Source organism: Phalangium opilio, unplaced genomic scaffold (assembly GCF_054372755.1).
Source record: "Phalangium opilio isolate 3A_F unplaced genomic scaffold, DU_Popi_V2 ptg000046l_1, whole genome shotgun sequence".
In the NCBI taxonomy this organism is placed as follows: Eukaryota; Metazoa; Arthropoda; class Arachnida; order Opiliones; family Phalangiidae; genus Phalangium; species Phalangium opilio.
In genome coordinates, this window is record NW_028324169.1 from 2,333,224 (window position 1) to 2,346,871 (window position 13,648).

At 44.6% G+C, this 13,648-nt stretch overlaps 35 non-coding genes across 35 annotated transcripts; all 35 read right to left on the reverse strand.

Moving 5' to 3' along the window:
- Window positions 1–49: 49 nt before the first annotated feature.
- TRNAF-AAA (transfer RNA phenylalanine (anticodon AAA)) lies at window positions 50–122 on the reverse strand. The gene has a single exon. It is a non-coding gene; the product is annotated as a tRNA-Phe (tRNA).
- Window positions 123–187: 65 nt separating this feature from the next.
- TRNAV-AAC (transfer RNA valine (anticodon AAC)) lies at window positions 188–260 on the reverse strand. The gene has a single exon. It is a non-coding gene; the product is annotated as a tRNA-Val (tRNA).
- Window positions 261–601: 341 nt separating this feature from the next.
- Window positions 602–674, reverse strand: TRNAA-UGC (transfer RNA alanine (anticodon UGC)). The gene has a single exon. It is a non-coding gene; the product is annotated as a tRNA-Ala (tRNA).
- Window positions 675–738: 64 nt separating this feature from the next.
- On the reverse strand, window positions 739–811 carry TRNAV-UAC (transfer RNA valine (anticodon UAC)). Its single transcript has one exon. It is a non-coding gene; the product is annotated as a tRNA-Val (tRNA).
- Window positions 812–1,151: 340 nt separating this feature from the next.
- TRNAV-AAC (transfer RNA valine (anticodon AAC)) lies at window positions 1,152–1,224 on the reverse strand. Its single transcript has one exon. It is a non-coding gene; the product is annotated as a tRNA-Val (tRNA).
- A 341-nt stretch (window positions 1,225–1,565) lies between these two features.
- TRNAA-UGC (transfer RNA alanine (anticodon UGC)) lies at window positions 1,566–1,638 on the reverse strand. The gene has a single exon. It is a non-coding gene; the product is annotated as a tRNA-Ala (tRNA).
- Window positions 1,639–1,840: 202 nt separating this feature from the next.
- TRNAV-UAC (transfer RNA valine (anticodon UAC)) lies at window positions 1,841–1,913 on the reverse strand. The gene has a single exon. It is a non-coding gene; the product is annotated as a tRNA-Val (tRNA).
- A 338-nt stretch (window positions 1,914–2,251) lies between these two features.
- Window positions 2,252–2,324, reverse strand: TRNAF-AAA (transfer RNA phenylalanine (anticodon AAA)). Its single transcript has one exon. It is a non-coding gene; the product is annotated as a tRNA-Phe (tRNA).
- A 65-nt stretch (window positions 2,325–2,389) lies between these two features.
- Window positions 2,390–2,462, reverse strand: TRNAV-AAC (transfer RNA valine (anticodon AAC)). Its single transcript has one exon. It is a non-coding gene; the product is annotated as a tRNA-Val (tRNA).
- Window positions 2,463–2,803: 341 nt separating this feature from the next.
- On the reverse strand, window positions 2,804–2,876 carry TRNAA-UGC (transfer RNA alanine (anticodon UGC)). Its single transcript has one exon. It is a non-coding gene; the product is annotated as a tRNA-Ala (tRNA).
- Window positions 2,877–3,078: 202 nt separating this feature from the next.
- Window positions 3,079–3,151, reverse strand: TRNAV-UAC (transfer RNA valine (anticodon UAC)). Its single transcript has one exon. It is a non-coding gene; the product is annotated as a tRNA-Val (tRNA).
- Window positions 3,152–3,764: 613 nt separating this feature from the next.
- TRNAV-AAC (transfer RNA valine (anticodon AAC)) lies at window positions 3,765–3,837 on the reverse strand. Its single transcript has one exon. It is a non-coding gene; the product is annotated as a tRNA-Val (tRNA).
- Window positions 3,838–3,902: 65 nt separating this feature from the next.
- Window positions 3,903–3,975, reverse strand: TRNAV-UAC (transfer RNA valine (anticodon UAC)). Its single transcript has one exon. It is a non-coding gene; the product is annotated as a tRNA-Val (tRNA).
- A 341-nt stretch (window positions 3,976–4,316) lies between these two features.
- Window positions 4,317–4,389, reverse strand: TRNAV-UAC (transfer RNA valine (anticodon UAC)). The gene has a single exon. It is a non-coding gene; the product is annotated as a tRNA-Val (tRNA).
- A 65-nt stretch (window positions 4,390–4,454) lies between these two features.
- Window positions 4,455–4,527, reverse strand: TRNAV-UAC (transfer RNA valine (anticodon UAC)). Its single transcript has one exon. It is a non-coding gene; the product is annotated as a tRNA-Val (tRNA).
- A 65-nt stretch (window positions 4,528–4,592) lies between these two features.
- On the reverse strand, window positions 4,593–4,665 carry TRNAA-UGC (transfer RNA alanine (anticodon UGC)). The gene has a single exon. It is a non-coding gene; the product is annotated as a tRNA-Ala (tRNA).
- Window positions 4,666–4,729: 64 nt separating this feature from the next.
- On the reverse strand, window positions 4,730–4,802 carry TRNAF-AAA (transfer RNA phenylalanine (anticodon AAA)). Its single transcript has one exon. It is a non-coding gene; the product is annotated as a tRNA-Phe (tRNA).
- Window positions 4,803–4,867: 65 nt separating this feature from the next.
- On the reverse strand, window positions 4,868–4,940 carry TRNAV-AAC (transfer RNA valine (anticodon AAC)). Its single transcript has one exon. It is a non-coding gene; the product is annotated as a tRNA-Val (tRNA).
- A 341-nt stretch (window positions 4,941–5,281) lies between these two features.
- Window positions 5,282–5,354, reverse strand: TRNAA-UGC (transfer RNA alanine (anticodon UGC)). The gene has a single exon. It is a non-coding gene; the product is annotated as a tRNA-Ala (tRNA).
- Window positions 5,355–5,418: 64 nt separating this feature from the next.
- Window positions 5,419–5,491, reverse strand: TRNAV-UAC (transfer RNA valine (anticodon UAC)). The gene has a single exon. It is a non-coding gene; the product is annotated as a tRNA-Val (tRNA).
- A 340-nt stretch (window positions 5,492–5,831) lies between these two features.
- TRNAV-AAC (transfer RNA valine (anticodon AAC)) lies at window positions 5,832–5,904 on the reverse strand. Its single transcript has one exon. It is a non-coding gene; the product is annotated as a tRNA-Val (tRNA).
- Window positions 5,905–6,245: 341 nt separating this feature from the next.
- On the reverse strand, window positions 6,246–6,318 carry TRNAA-UGC (transfer RNA alanine (anticodon UGC)). Its single transcript has one exon. It is a non-coding gene; the product is annotated as a tRNA-Ala (tRNA).
- Window positions 6,319–6,520: 202 nt separating this feature from the next.
- TRNAV-UAC (transfer RNA valine (anticodon UAC)) lies at window positions 6,521–6,593 on the reverse strand. Its single transcript has one exon. It is a non-coding gene; the product is annotated as a tRNA-Val (tRNA).
- Window positions 6,594–7,069: 476 nt separating this feature from the next.
- TRNAV-AAC (transfer RNA valine (anticodon AAC)) lies at window positions 7,070–7,142 on the reverse strand. Its single transcript has one exon. It is a non-coding gene; the product is annotated as a tRNA-Val (tRNA).
- A 341-nt stretch (window positions 7,143–7,483) lies between these two features.
- On the reverse strand, window positions 7,484–7,556 carry TRNAV-AAC (transfer RNA valine (anticodon AAC)). The gene has a single exon. It is a non-coding gene; the product is annotated as a tRNA-Val (tRNA).
- A 65-nt stretch (window positions 7,557–7,621) lies between these two features.
- TRNAV-UAC (transfer RNA valine (anticodon UAC)) lies at window positions 7,622–7,694 on the reverse strand. The gene has a single exon. It is a non-coding gene; the product is annotated as a tRNA-Val (tRNA).
- A 65-nt stretch (window positions 7,695–7,759) lies between these two features.
- TRNAV-UAC (transfer RNA valine (anticodon UAC)) lies at window positions 7,760–7,832 on the reverse strand. The gene has a single exon. It is a non-coding gene; the product is annotated as a tRNA-Val (tRNA).
- A 202-nt stretch (window positions 7,833–8,034) lies between these two features.
- On the reverse strand, window positions 8,035–8,107 carry TRNAV-AAC (transfer RNA valine (anticodon AAC)). The gene has a single exon. It is a non-coding gene; the product is annotated as a tRNA-Val (tRNA).
- Window positions 8,108–8,172: 65 nt separating this feature from the next.
- TRNAV-UAC (transfer RNA valine (anticodon UAC)) lies at window positions 8,173–8,245 on the reverse strand. The gene has a single exon. It is a non-coding gene; the product is annotated as a tRNA-Val (tRNA).
- A 65-nt stretch (window positions 8,246–8,310) lies between these two features.
- Window positions 8,311–8,383, reverse strand: TRNAV-AAC (transfer RNA valine (anticodon AAC)). The gene has a single exon. It is a non-coding gene; the product is annotated as a tRNA-Val (tRNA).
- Window positions 8,384–8,448: 65 nt separating this feature from the next.
- On the reverse strand, window positions 8,449–8,521 carry TRNAV-UAC (transfer RNA valine (anticodon UAC)). Its single transcript has one exon. It is a non-coding gene; the product is annotated as a tRNA-Val (tRNA).
- A 338-nt stretch (window positions 8,522–8,859) lies between these two features.
- Window positions 8,860–8,932, reverse strand: TRNAF-AAA (transfer RNA phenylalanine (anticodon AAA)). Its single transcript has one exon. It is a non-coding gene; the product is annotated as a tRNA-Phe (tRNA).
- A 65-nt stretch (window positions 8,933–8,997) lies between these two features.
- TRNAV-AAC (transfer RNA valine (anticodon AAC)) lies at window positions 8,998–9,070 on the reverse strand. The gene has a single exon. It is a non-coding gene; the product is annotated as a tRNA-Val (tRNA).
- A 341-nt stretch (window positions 9,071–9,411) lies between these two features.
- On the reverse strand, window positions 9,412–9,484 carry TRNAA-UGC (transfer RNA alanine (anticodon UGC)). The gene has a single exon. It is a non-coding gene; the product is annotated as a tRNA-Ala (tRNA).
- A 202-nt stretch (window positions 9,485–9,686) lies between these two features.
- On the reverse strand, window positions 9,687–9,759 carry TRNAV-UAC (transfer RNA valine (anticodon UAC)). Its single transcript has one exon. It is a non-coding gene; the product is annotated as a tRNA-Val (tRNA).
- Window positions 9,760–13,648: the final 3,889 nt, after the last annotated feature.

A 13,648-nucleotide genomic window follows, 5' to 3' on the forward strand; every position in this document is an offset into this window, starting at 1 on the left:
TTCGAAGAGATCTAGCTTATTACTATGTCTAATCACGATGGTCAAAACATGTATCTATCAGGGCTCGAACCTGACACCTTCCGCGTTTTAGGCGGACGTGATAACCACTACACCATAGATACTTGGTTATTCTGAGTTTTCGAAGAGATCTACCTTTTTATTATGTCTTATCACGATGGTCAAAACATGTATCTACCAGGGCTCGAACCTGGGACCTTCCGCGTGTTAGGCGGACGTGATAACCACTACACCATAGGTGCGTGTTAATATAAAGTTTTAGAAGAGATCTAGCTTATTATTATGTCTAATCACGATGGTCAAAGCATGAATCTACCAGGGCTCGAACCTGGAACCTTCCGCGTGTTAGGCGGACGTGATAACCACCACACCATAGATACTTGGTTATTGTGAGTTTTCGAAGAGATCTACCTTATTATTATGTCTAATCACGAGGGTCAAAACATGTATCTACCAGGGCTCGAAACCGTGACCTTCCGCGTGTAAAGCGGACGTGATAACCACTACACCATAGATACGTGTTATTATAAAGTTTTCGAAGAGATCTACCTTATTATTATGTCTAATCACGATGGTCAAAACATGTATCTACCAGGGCTCGAACCTGGGACCTTCCACGTGCAAGGCGGACGTGATAACCACTACACTATAGATACGTGTTAATTTAAGTTTTCGAAGAGATCTAGCTTATTACTATGTCTAATCACGATGGTCAAAACATGTATCTATCAGGGCTCGAACCTGAGACCTTCCGCGTGTAAAGCGGACGTGATAACCACTACACCATAGATACGTGTTATTATAAAGTTTTCGAAGAGATCTAGCTTATTACTATGTCTAATCACGATGGTCAAAACATGTATCTATCAGGGCACGAACCTGGGACCTTCCGCGTGTAAAGCGGACGTGATAACCACTACACCACAGATACGTGTTAATTTAAGTTTTCGAAGAGATCTAGCTTATTACTATGTCTAATCACGATGGTCAAAACATGTATCTATCAGGGCTCGAAAATGACACCTTCCGCGTTTTAGGCGGACGTGATAACCACTACACCATAGATACTTGGTTATTCTGAGTTTTCGAAGAGATCTACCTTTTTATTATGTCTTATCACGATGGTCAAAACATGTATCTACCAGGGCTCGAACCTGGGACCTTCCGCGTGTTAGGCGGACGTGATAACCACTACACCATAGGTGCGTGTTAATATAAAGTTTTAGAAGAGATCTAGCTTATTATTATGTCTAATCACGATGGTCAAAGCATGAATCTACCAGGGCTCGAACCTGGAACCTTCCGCGTGTTAGGCGGACGTGATAACCACCACACCATAGATACTTGGTTATTGTGAGTTTTCGAAGAGATCTACCTTATTATTATGTCTAATCACGAGGGTCAAAACATGTATCTACCAGGGCTCGAAACCGTGACCTTCCGCGTGTAAAGCGGACGTGATAACCACTACACCATAGATACGTGTTATTATAAAGTTTTCGAAGAGATCTACCTTATTATTATGTCTAATCACGATGGTCAAAACATGTATCTACCAGGGCTCGAACCTGGGACCTTCTACGTGCAAGGCGGACGTGATAACCACTACACTATAGATACGTGTTAATTTAAGTTTTCGAAGAGATCTAGCTTATTACTATGTCTAATCACGATGGTCAAAACATGTATCTATCAGGGCTCGAACCTGGGACCTTCCTAGTGTTAGGCGGACGTGATAACCACTACACCATAGATACTTGGTTATTGTGAGTTTTCGAAGAGATCTACCTTATTATTATGTCTAATCACGATGGTCAAAACGTGTATCTACCAGGGCTCGAACCTGGGACCTTCCGCGTGTAAAGCGGACGTGATAACCACTACACCATAGATACGTGTTAATTTAAGTTTTCGAAGAGATGTAGCTTATTACTATGTCTAATCACGATGGTCAAAACATGTATCTATCAGGGCTCGAACCTGGCACTTTCCGCGTGTAAAGCGGACGTGATAACCACTAAACCATAGATACGTGTTAATTTAAGTTTTCGAAGAGATCTAGCATATTACAATGTCTAATCACGATGGTCTAAACATGTATCTATCAGGGCACGAACCTGGGACCTTCCGCGTGTAAAGCGGACGTGATAACCAATACACCACAGACACGTGTTAATTTAAGTTTTCGAAGAGATGTAGCTTATTACTATGTCTAATCACGATGGTCAAAACATGTATCTATCAGGGCTCGAACCTGACACCTTCCGCGTTTTAGGCGGACGTGATAACCACTACACCATAGATACTTGGTTATTCTGAGTTTTCGAAGAGATCTACCTTTTTATTATGTCTTATCACGATGGTCAAAACATGTATCTACCAGGGCTCGAACCTGGGACCTTCCGCGTGTTAGGCGGACGTGATAACCACTACACCATAGGTGCGTGTTAATATAAAGTTTTAGAAGAGATCTAGCTTATTATTATGTCTAATCACGATGGTCAAAGCATGAATCTACCAGGGCTCGAACCTGGAACCTTCCGCGTGTTAGGCGGACGTGATAACCACCACACCATAGATACTTGGTTATTGTGAGTTTTCGAAGAGATCTACCTTATTATTATGTCTAATCACGAGGGACAAAACATGTATCTACCAGGGCTCGAAACCGTGACCTTCCGCGTGTAAAGCGGACGTGATAACCACTACACCATAGATACGTGTTATTATAAAGTTTTCGAAGAGATCTACCTTATTATTATGTCTAATCACGATGGTCAAAACATGTATCTACCAGGGCTCGAACCTGGGACCTTCCACGTGCAAGGCGGACGTGATAACCACTACACTATAGATACGTGTTAATTTAAGTTTTCGAAGAGATCTAGCTTATTACTATGTCTAATCACGATGGTCAAAACATGTATCTATCAGGGCTCGAACCTGGGACCTTCCTAGTGTTAGGCGGACGTGATAACCACTACACCATAGATACTTGGTTATTGTGAGTTTTCGAAGAGATCTACCTTATTATTATGTCTAATCACGATGGTCAAAACATGTATCTACCAGGGCTCGAACCTGGGACCTTCCGCGTGTAAAGCGGACGTGATAACCACTACACCATAGATACGTGTTAATTTAAGTTTTCGAAGAGATGTAGCTTATTACTATGTCTAATCACGATGGTCAAAACATGTATCTATCAGGGCTCGAACCTGGCACTTTCCGCTTGTAAAGCGAACGTGATAACCACTAAACCATAGATACGTGTTAATTTAAGTTTTCGAAGAGATCTAGCTTATTACTATGTCTAATCACGATGGTCTAAACATGTATCTATCAGGGCACGAACCTGGGACCTTCCGCGTGTAAAGCGGACGTGATAACCACTACACCACAGATACGTGTTAATTTAAGTTTTCGAAGAGATCTAGCTTATTACTATGTCTAATCACGATGGTCAAAACATGTATCTATCAGGGCTCGAACCTGGGACCTTCCGCGTGTTAGGCGGACGTGATAAACACTACACCATAGATACGTATTAACATACGGTTTTAGAAGAGATTTAGCTTATAACTATGTCTAATCACGATGGTCAAAACATGTAACTATCAGGGCTCGAACCTGAGACCTTCCTCGTGTAAAGCAACGTGATAACCACTACACCATAGATACTTGGTTATTCTGAGTTTTCGAAGAGATCTACCATATTATTATGTCTTATCACGATGGTCAAAACATGTATCTACCAGGGCTCGAACCTGGGACCTTCCGCGTGTTAGGCGGACGTGATAACCACTACACCATAGATACTTGGTTATTGTGAGTTTTCGAAGAGATCTACCTTATTATTATGTCTAATCACGATGGTCAAAACATGTATCTATCAGGGCTCGAACCTGAGACCTTCCGCGTGTAAAGCGGACGTGATAACCACTACACCATAGATACGTGTTATTATAAAGTTTTCGAAGAGATCTACCTTATTATTATGTCTAATCACGATGGTCAAAACATGTATGTATCAGGGCTCGAACCTGGGACCTTCCGCGTGTTAGGCGGACGTGATAACCACTACACCATAAGTGCGTGTTAATATAAAGTTTTAGAAGAGATCTAGCTTATTATTATGTCTAATCACGATGGTCAAAGCATGAATCTACCAGGGCTCGAACCTGGGACCTTGCGCGTGTTAGGCGGACGTGATAACCACTACACCATAGATACTTGGTTATTGTGAGTTTTCTAAGAGATCTACCTTATTATTATGTATAATCACGATGATCAAAACATGTATCTACCAGGGCTCGAACCTGGGACCTTCCGCGTGTAAAGCGGACGTGATAACCACTACACCATAGATACGTGTTATTATAAAGTTTTCGAAGAGATCTAGCTTATTACTATGTCTAATCACGATGGTCAAAACATGTATCTATCAGGGCTCGAACCTGAGACCTTCCGCGTGTAAAGCGGACGTGATAACCACTACACCATAGATACGTGTTATTATAAAGTTTTCGAAGAGATCTAGCTTATTACTATGTCTAATCACGAGGGTCTAATCATGTATCTATCAGGGCACGAACCTGGGACCTTCCGCGTGCAAAGCGGACGTGATAACCACTACACCACAGATACGTGTTAATTTAAGTTTTCGAAGAGATCTAGCTTATTACTATGTCTAATCACGATGGTCAAAACATGTATCTATCAGGGCTCGAACCTGACACCTTCCGCGTTTTAGGCGGACGTGATAACCACTACACCATAGATACTTGGTTATTCTGAGTTTTCGAAGAGATCTACCTTTTTATTATGTCTTATCACGATGGTCAAAACATGTATCTACCAGGGCTCGAACCTGGGACCTTCCGCGTGTTAGGCGGACGTGATAACCACTACACCATAGGTGCGTGTTAATATAAAGTTTTAGAAGAGATCTAGCTTATTATTATGTCTAATCACGATGGTCAAAGCATGAATCTACCAGGGCTCGAACCTGGAACCTTCCGCGTGTTAGGCGGACGTGATAACCACCACACCATAGATACTTGGTTATTGTGAGTTTTCGAAGAGATCTACCTTATTATTATGTCTAATCACGAGGGTCAAAACATGTATCTACCAGGGCTCGAAACCGTGACCTTCCGCGTGTAAAGCGGACGTGATAACCACTACACCATAGATACGTGTTATTATAAAGTTTTCGAAGAGATCTACCTTATTATTATGTCTAATCACGATGGTCAAAACATGTATCTACCAGGGCTCGAACCTGGGACCTTCCACGTGCAAGGCGGACGTGATAACCACTACACTATAGATACGTGTTAATTTAAGTTTTCGAAGAGATCTAGCTTATTACTATGTCTAATCACGATGGTCAAAACATGTATCTATCAGGGCTCGAACCTGAGACCTTCCGCGTGTAAAGCGGACGTGATAACCACTACACCATAGATACGTGTTATTATAAAGTTTTCGAAGAGATCTAGCTTATTACTATGTCTAATCACGATGGTCAAAACATGTATCTATCAGGGCACGAACCTGGGACCTTCCGCGTGTAAAGCGGACGTGATAACCACTACACCACAGATACGTGTTAATTTAAGTTTTCGAAGAGATCTAGCTTATTACTATGTCTAATCACGATGGTCAAAACATGTATCTATCAGGGCTCGAAAATGACACCTTCCGCGTTTTAGGCGGACGTGATAACCACTACACCATAGATACTTGGTTATTCTGAGTTTTCGAAGAGATCTACCTTTTTATTATGTCTTATCACGATGGTCAAAACATGTATCTACCAGGGCTCGAACCTGGGACCTTCCGCGTGTTAGGCGGACGTGATAACCACTACACCATAGGTGCGTGTTAATATAAAGTTTTAGAAGAGATCTAGCTTATTATTATGTCTAATCACGATGGTCAAAGCATGAATCTACCAGGGCTCGAACCTGGAACCTTCCGCGTGTTAGGCGGACGTGATAACCACCACACCATAGATACTTGGTTATTGTGAGTTTTCGAAGAGATCTACCTTATTATTATGTCTAATCACGAGGGTCAAAACATGTATCTACCAGGGCTCGAAACCGTGACCTTCCGCGTGTAAAGCGGACGTGATAACCACTACACCATAGATACGTGTTATTATAAAGTTTTCGAAGAGATCTACCTTATTATTATGTCTAATCACGATGGTCAAAACATGTATCTACCAGGGCTCGAACCTGGGACCTTCTACGTGCAAGGCGGACGTGATAACCACTACACTATAGATACGTGTTAATTTAAGTTTTCGAAGAGATCTAGCTTATTACTATGTCTAATCACGATGGTCAAAACATGTATCTATCAGGGCTCGAACCTGGGACCTTCCTAGTGTTAGGCGGACGTGATAACCACTACACCATAGATACTTGGTTATTGTGAGTTTTCGAAGAGATCTACCTTATTATTATGTCTAATCACGATGGTCAAAACATGTATCTACCAGGGCTCGAACCTGGGACCTTCCGCGTGTAAAGCGGACGTGATAACCACTACACCATAGATACGTGTTAATTTAAGTTTTCGAAGAGATGTAGCTTATTACTATGTCTAATCACGATGGTCAAAACATGTATCTATCAGGGCTCGAACCTGGCACTTTCCGCGTGTAAAGCGAACGTGATGACCACTAAACCATAGATACGTGTTAATTTAAGTTTTCGAAGAGATCTAGCTTATTACTATGTCTAATCACGATGGTCAAAACATGTATCTATCAGGGCTCGAACCTGGGACCTTCCGCGTGTTAGGCGGACGTGATAAACACTACACCATAGATACGTATTAACATAAGGTTTTAGAAGAGATTTAGCTTATAACTATGTCTAATCACGATGGTCAAAACATGTAACTATCAGGGCTCGAACCTGAGACCTTCCTCGTGTAAAGCAACGTGATAACCACTACACCATAGATACTTGGTTATTCTGAGTTTTCGAAGAGATCTACCATATTATTATGTCTTATCACGATGGTCAAAACATGTATCTACCAGGGCTCGAACCTGGGACCTTCCGCGTGTTAGGCGGACGTGATAACCACTACACCATAGATACTTGGTTATTGTGAGTTTTCGAAGAGATCTACCTTATTATTATGTCTAATCACGATGGTCAAAACATGGATCTATCAGGGCTCGAACCTGAGACCTTCCGCGTGTAAAGCGGACGTGATAACCACTACACCATAGATACGTGTTATTATAAAGTTTTCGAAGAGATCTACCTTATTATTATGTCTAATCACGATGGTCAAAACATGTATGTATCAGGGCTCGAACCTGGGACCTTCCGCGTGTTAGGCGGACGTGATAACCACTACACCATAAGTGCGTGTTAATATAAAGTTTTAGAAGAGATCTAGCTTATTATTATGTCTAATCACGATGGTCAAAGCATGAATCTACCAGGGCTCGAACCTGGGACCTTCCGCGTGTTAGGCGGACGTGATAACCACTACACCATAGATACTTGGTTATTGTGAGTTTTCTAAGAGATCTACCTTATTATTATGTATAATCACGATGATCAAAACATGTATCTACCAGGGCTCGAACCTGGGACCTTCCGCGTGTAAAGCGGACGTGATAACCACTACACCATAGATACGTGTTATTATAAAGTTTTCGAAGAGATCTAGCTTATTACTATGTCTAATCACGATGGTCAAAACATGTATCTATCAGGGCTCGAACCTGAGACCTTCCGCGTGTAAAGCGGACGTGATAACCACTACACCATAGATACGTGTTATTATAAAGTTTTCGAAGAGATCTAGCTTATTACTATGTCTAATCACGATGGTCAAAACATGTAACTATCAGGGCTCGAACCTGAGACCTTCCTCGTGTAAAGCAACGTGATAACCACTACACCATAGATACTTGGTTATTCTGAGTTTTCGAAGAGATCTACCATATTATTATGTCTTATCACGATGGTCAAAACATGTATCTACCAGGGCTCGAACCTGGGACCTTCCGCGTGTTAGGCGGACGTGATAACCACTACACCATAGATACTTGGTTATTGTGAGTTTTCGAAGAGATCTACCTTATTATTATGTCTAATCACGATGGTCAAAACATGTATCTATCAGGGCTCGAACCTGAGACCTTCCGCGTGTAAAGCGGACGTGATAACCACTACACCATAGATACGTGTTATTATAAAGTTTTCGAAGAGATCTAGCTTATTACTATGTCTAATCACGATGGTCAAAACATGTATCTATCAGGGCTCGAACCTGGGACCTTCCGCGTGTTAGGCGGACGTGATAACCACTACACCATAGATACTTGGTTATTGTGAGTTTTCGAAGAGATCTACCTTATTATTATGTCTAATCACGATGGTCAAAACATGTATCTACCAGGGCTCGAACCTGGGACCTTCCGCGTGTAAAGCGGACGTGATAACCACTACACCATAGATACGTGTTAATTTAAGTTTTCGAAGAGATGTAGCTTATTACTATGTCTAATCACGATGGTCAAAACATGTATCTTTCAGGGCTCGAACCTGGCACTTTCCGCGTGTAAAGCGGACGTGATAACCACTAAACCATAGATACGTGTTAATTTAAGTTTTCGAAGAGATCTAGCATATTACTATGTCTAATCACGATGGTCTAAACATGTATCTATCAGGGCACGAACCTGGGACCTTCCGCGTGTAAAGCGGACGTGATAACCACTACACCACAGATACGTGTTAATTTAAGTTTTCGAAGAGATCTAGCTTATTACTATGTCTAATCACGATGGTCAAAACATGTATCTATCAGGGCTCGAACCTGACACCTTCCGCGTTTTAGGCGGACGTGATAACCACTACACCATAGATACTTGGTTATTCTGAGTTTTCGAAGAGATCTACCTTTTTATTATGTCTTATCACGATGGTCAAAACATGCATCAACCAGGGCTCGAACCTGGGACCTTCCGCGTGTTAGGCGGACGTGATAACCACTACACCATAGGTGCGTGTTAATATAAAGTTTTAGAAGAGATCTAGCTTATTATTATGTCGAATCACGATGGTCAAAGCATGAATCTACCAGGGCTCGAACCTGGGACCTTCCGCGTGTTAGGCGGACGTGATAACCACCACACCATAGATACTTGGTTATTGTGAGTTTTCGAAGAGATCTACCTTATTATTATGTCTAATCACGAGGGTCAAAACATGTATCTACCAGGGCTCGAAACCGTGACCTTCCGCGTGTAAAGCGGACGTGATAACCACTACACCATAGATACGTGTTATTATAAAGTTTTCGAAGAGATCTACCTTATTATTATGTCTAATCACGATGGTCAAAACATGTATCTACCAGGGCTCGAACCTGGGACCTTCCACGTGCAAGGCGGACGTGATAACCACTACACTATAGATACGTGTTAATTTAAGTTTTCGAAGAGATCTAGCTTATTACTATGTCTAATCACGATGGTCAAAACATGTATCTATCAGGGCTCGAACCTGGGACCTTCCTAGTGTTAGGCGGACGTGATAACCACTACACCATAGATACTTGGTTATTGTGAGTTTTCGAAGAGATCTACCTTATTATTATGTCTAATCACGATGGTCAAAACATGTATCTACCAGGGCTCGAACCTGGGACCTTCCGCGTGTAAAGCGGACGTGATAACCACTACACCATAGATACGTGTTAATTTAAGTTTTCGAAGAGATGTAGCTTATTACTATGTCTAATCACGATGGTCAAAACATGTATCTATCAGGGCTCGAACCTGGCACTTTCCGCGTGTAAAGCGAACGTGATAACCACTAAACCATAGATACGTGTTAATTTAAGTTTTCGAAGAGATCTAGCTTATTACTATGTCTAATCACGATGGTCTAAACATGTATCTATCAGGGCACGAACCTGGGACCTTCCGCGTGTAAAGCGGACGTTTTTTTTTTTTTTTTTTTTAATATAAAACAAAATTGATACAAACGTCAAAGATAATCAATGCTACTTTGTGCACATCAGGAAATATCGAACAATTACAACCAGTCTAAGAATTGTTTTATATGCTTTAAAAAATGTTCATCACGATTCAATAACAAAAAATGGGAGCTTAAGGTTAGACGTAGTTCGCGTTTTAAAATAGCGTAACAACGTTTTTCTAAAATAGCTAACGAGACTTTGGCAGTACTAATTAAAAACGAACGTGCATTTAAAACCAGCCATTTAAAGAGTGACGTTAAGAAATGAACGAATTTCACACGGGATTTAGGGCGAATGCCAGCCGAATAATGTTGAAAGATGATAAAAGAGTCCCTGCCGGGCGTACAACTGCCCAGCACACTGTCAAGGGCCAAGCCTAATTTAGTGACAAAGAGGGACTGCCAGAGCCGAATCGTAAAGGGGCAGCGCAAGAAAATGTGCTCTAAAGTTTCGACATTGTTGAAGCAAAACACGCACGTGGGGTTAGACGAAAGACCGATGGCGAAAAGCCGCTCAGACGTAAAGATAGCCCCATGCACCACTTGAAGGTTGACGTCGCGATGAGAAGGACGAAGCAAAGACGAGTGTAACGTTGACCAGGCAGGGCGAGGCAGGGGACCCCCAAAGAACCGGCGCCAGGCATGCTCACCTGGGGACTCAGCAACGGTGGAGAGCGCAAAACGACCGTAGATGACCTTGCTGGTCAGGGCAGTCAAGTCGAAATCCGCACCCGTATTATCGACTAATGTCACACCGACCGTACGGCAGAAGCGGCGCCGCGACCGAACGCGGGAAAGCCAAGTCTCCGGGAGAACAGAATGGATATATTGAACCGCAGTTGTAAGCCACGACGGGCAAGGGGCGTCCGAAGCTAGCCCACACAGGTCAGCAATCGCGGGACTGGGTAAAAAACCCGGAACCACTTCGTAAGTAAAATCCCGTAAGCGATACAGACCGTGAAAAAGAAAACACGCACGAGCACGCGGACTGAGACCGGACATGTCAATACGCGGGTTGAAGAATAAAACCGAACTTAATAAATCGGGCGGGTCTCTTAAATGCAGATTCTGAGTGGCACAGAATTCAGACCAAGCGAGCCAAAGCTCACGATACCGGGGTGAGAGCCTCGCGACATACGAGGCAGGGAGCGTGCACTGCAAAATGTCAAATCCCGGGTCCGAGGCATGCAAAGAAGGACACAACAAATACTGAGCCAGTTCGTACGTACGTTGCGCGTCGGCGCCCGTAATATACCGTAACAGTTCTTGCAAGCGAAAAGTAAGTTTCTTCGTGCGCAAGTCAACCAGCCCGAAGCCGCCGCCTTTCTTCGGACGCGTAAGCAAAGAATAAGCGACCGTATGGGCGCGTTCACCCCACAAAAAACCCAGGGTTTCCCGGCGAAAGTCGTCCTCAAACCGATTAGGTAACGCGAGGGACCGCAGCGAATGCCCAAGTAATGACATGGCCAAAGTGTTGACCACCACGATCTTGCCCGACAAGGAAAGGCACCGACCTTTCCAAATGCGAAGGACACGACGGAATTTAGCCAAACGCGGGCTCCAGTTAAGATCGTCCGATACTGCGCCATCCGTACTGAGAAAGATGCCCAAAATCTCGAGCGGGTCGGACGAGATAGTGAGGTCCGCAACAGAGGATGGGGCTCGACCCCGGTCGCAGCCCAATCACATACCTCGACACTTGGAGATGTTCAAGTCGGAACCCGACGCGAGGCCATACCGCTGATATTCCCGCACAACTTCCAAGACGGATGCTGTATCACGGACCACCAAGGCATTGTCATCGACATGAACCCGTAACAAGGGAGGAGGCTGAGAGGTCGGCCAAAGAATCCGGTCGATAGCGGTTCGGAAGAGAGAACGTAAAGCAAGGGACTAAGCGGACAGCCCTGGCGGACCGATCGACCGAGCTGAAAAAAGTCTGTTAAATATCCATTTATTTTCAGGCAAGACTTGCTGCCAACGAGAAATAATTAAATCCACTTGCGAAAAGGCTCGCCGAAGCCAAAAGCGCGAAGTACCGCAAAGAGGTAGTCCCACGAAACCTGATCAAACGCTTTCGCGAGATCTAATTTAACGAGGATACCCGGCCCGCGAGACCGCTGCAGATAGTCCTTGATGTCGGAGAAAAGGGCGGGAGTACTGGTCGCGGAACGTGATCGAACGGCGCCCGTTTGCGAACCATGAATTAACGATGGAAAAATTGAAGAAAGCCGTGAACCGAGTACTTTCGCGACGAGCTTATAGTCCGCGTTTAGCAACGTGATGGGGCGTCTGTTCTTGACGTCTCGTAAATCACCGGCTTTAGGCAGCAAGATAATGAGCCCTTCCTTCATAGAAGGAGGAAGGCGACCCTCCGAATGACAATGGGAAATGAGTGCAACAAATTCTTCCTGAATATGTGGCAGCACGAATCGCCAGAACTCGTTCGTGAAACCGTCAGTACCCGGGCTTTTGCCGGCGGGAGCGCAATTTAAGACCATTGAAATGTCCGCCCACCGTATCGGGGCATCACAAACCTGCGCGTCGGCCGCACAAAGTCTGTTAGTAACGAAAGACGCGTAAAAGTCAATTACAGCCCGGTTCGTAGGACGTCTACGAGACATCGCCGCGAAGTGTTCAAAATAGCGCTGCCGAACGGCCCCCGGTTCCGTGAGGAGCTGCGCGTCAGGCGCCAAGACACATTTGATCGACTTAGAAGACTGCCGATGACGTTCCAGGCGGAGAAAAAAGGACGTAGGACGCTCACCGGCCGAGCGCCATTGCTGGTTAGCCCGAACTACTGCCCCCTGCAGCACCCCCCTGTCGAAGTCGTTTAAGGCCTCCTTCGCCGCAAGAAAGTCCGCGAGACCAACCGAGGAATTAGATGCGGCCAGCTGAGTCTTGGACAAGGCTTCGCGTAAGCGAGTTCGTTCGGCGCGATCACGCGAGGCTTGAACCTTCCCGTACAACATGGCATGTTCGCGTAGGGACTGCTTTAAAGCTTCGTACCATGCAAATTTGTCCGGCGATTCGCGAAAGCGTTGGCGACTCCGGCGAAGAATGCGTAAGACTGCCTGGCGGTAGGCGTCGAACTGCAAGAGACGCGCATTAAAAGACCACGTACCTGGGCCCATCTTAACGCCGTCCAAGACGAGACGGAGTTCAAGGGCGCGATGATCCGAAAGGGGACACGGTAAGATCTGACAGGTCGTAACATTCTGACGATCCTCCCCGGCAAGGAGAACATAGTCGATGCGCGATTGAAGATAAGAGCCATACACGGGACCGGACCAGGTCCAGTCAAAGTTGTCCGCATGTGTTGCGCGCCAAACGTCAATGAGGTGGGTATCACGTAGAAATCGGAATAAGGCAGTCGAGCCCAAACGCGAAGAGGAACCAGACAATGGTCGGCGATCCAGACCCGGGCGCGCAACGTCGTTAAAATCCCCGACGACTAGGGGACGCGAACAGCGCGAGACCACCCCCCGCAAGCGGTCATAAAAGGGCAAACGATCGGGCGCGACATTCGGAAGATACACGTTCACGATATCCAGAGGTTCGCTGTCAATGGACAAAGACGCCAAAATAAACCGGCCCTCTCC